This window comes from Diadema setosum, chromosome 17 (genome assembly GCF_964275005.1).
Source record: "Diadema setosum chromosome 17, eeDiaSeto1, whole genome shotgun sequence".
Classification (NCBI taxonomy): Eukaryota; Metazoa; Echinodermata; class Echinoidea; order Diadematoida; family Diadematidae; genus Diadema; species Diadema setosum.
In genome coordinates, this window is record NC_092701.1 from 27,631,823 (window position 1) to 27,634,236 (window position 2,414).

The following is a 2,414-nucleotide window of genomic DNA, read 5'->3' on the forward strand; positions in this document are numbered from 1 at the left end:
CAGGTTTATTGATATCAGCGTGGGGGAAACGCAATCTGCTCAAACTGATTGTTCTACGGGAAACAAACGAGAGCCATATCTTTTCTGAGAGAACGTTCAGCAACAAGCGAATACAGTCATGTCAATAAATTATTCTTTCAAGCTTTCTCAAATCAGTTATTTGTTAACCCTTTTCGTCATCGACTCCGCTGCAAGGAAGCAATGTCTACTGAGAGTGCTCGCGTAAGAGGCTTTTCATAATCACGCGTAAAGGCTTCGTGAACTGGAAATGATGATGCTTTGCAAATTAAAGCTCCGTGAGCGATACAAAAACGTGCACAAGAGTGGTGATTTTGACGAGCCCTTTTCTTTACATGCTCTTGAACTCTTGAAAAAAGAGGAAGAAAGAAACAAACACGCAGAAAAGGCATTGTGAAGCGTCCATTCCTCGCCAGTAGATACCTACACCTGATTTATAATGTGTCCGCGCATCACGCGTGGCGTGACACCATATTGTAAAAGTGATTTAAAAATCATTATTCAGTCAGATGATAATTATGACCTTACAGACGTAGAAATCGGCGCACTTTCGCCGTTGTCCTGCGGAGGGATGACGGCAATAATCTCTTCAAATGGGGCTTAAAATCTTCGCGCCTCGCGATGACGGAGGACACTTAAGCGCGCTGTAACCGTCTGTTAGACACATATCCACTGAGAATTACTTGGATGACTGGCGAGCAAAATGTCAGGCGAGAGAAGCCTCCGCGCTGAACACTCTTTTCGTCCCCCAATTCAAATCTTACACGTCTTAGACAATGACGTGAGCAAGAAAATTACGAACATGTAAACACTTCGAGGACCTTTGTCTGTGGAAAAGTTATTTCTGTTTGTTGCCGTTGTTGTTTTCGACATCGATACAAACAAGATAACGTCGTTATCAATACAAAGTATGCTATAGATACTGAAGACGCGTTTTTCTCCAAATAGACATTGGAAAACGGTGATGTTCGATAATCTTCTGCAGTAATGGATGATCATGATACAGAAGATTGAATAAAGATATTATCCGTCATGTCATAGTGGACATGGAAATCTCTTGTCAAGCAAATAATCGTCGTAAAGACTAGAACGGTTTAACATTATCAGTGATTGATATTCGTTTTTACATTCAGAGTGAGACACATTTCATTTCGTTCAACGTCGTGATTCTTCCGTTCCCTTGTCATCAGTTCCTTAAACACTACACTTCGCACATTGCAACTTACAAAAGGTTCGATTTCCATGGTAGCAGCCAATTTATTGCCTGCGAGGAAATACGCGTATATCGTTGCTATCGCAAGTGCAGTACTTTTGACTACGAAAATAAGAGTGCTACGAGTCACATGTCTACCTCTTATTAGACTTTGAAATGTCGCGACAATTTCTCCATAAAAATTGCGTATAATGTCAAGGTGGTATTAGACAAGATTAATGTGAATTCAACAGTATTAGTCATTTATTTAATATCATTGCCGCATTTCACTAAAGACGAAAAGAATAAAGTCTACTTGAATGCGGTTGAGGGTAGGTAACTGATACAACTGCATCTGATTTTCAGAACCGGGTGCTGTTGCCCGGTATTCGCTAAATATATCACTGCCGTTCTACATGGTATGCAAATACCAATGATATTTTAAAAGTGGTAATCTTGAGGGGGTAGGCAAGCATTGCTGTTTTCCGTCACCACTCAGATTTTGCGTCATTGACGAAACACATTAAATGGCAGGTTTAATTCATGTATTTACTCATGTAGTTGTCATTCTGTCCATTTACATCGTACTGCTAGACGTATGAAGCATAGTCAAGATTCCGATGGCTGTAAGCTTCTGATGTTGTCTTCAGCTTCTTGACGTCCATAGGGGGCGTCCTCTCTTCACATAAGCACTTATATCGGTATTACATGTATTTATATATAATCATCAGCCTTGCAGTGCCCACGAGCTTGAAAGGTCGCATCCTCATACGTTGGTCCCAAGAATGTTACACCAGCACCGTCTTTACACTGGTCTCAGCAGTGGGCGTGGTGTTAGTGTCACAGGTGGGAAGAAGGATGTGTGACGTAGCCTGGTAGATCGTGAAAGAATCATTGACGTGCGGTCCACTCTGTGCGTTAATTGGGTTTGCTGGTTAAGCGTTCCTACCACGCCCCCCCCCCCCTCCCCATTCCAATATGGAAATGGGGGGTGGGGACTATCAAGTTCACTTCAATGTGGAATCATACAAGCACACAATTCAGGTAAACAGTGTTGAATGATGCTCTATACAGTTTTATATGGCACGAGGAGGGCTGAACGGCAAAAATAGTCACTATAATATGGAGGTAAAAATCTCAATGTCTGACTCCGAATAATCTGACTTGGTGAAAAGACTATAAGTGAAAAGAAAAGAACGAACAG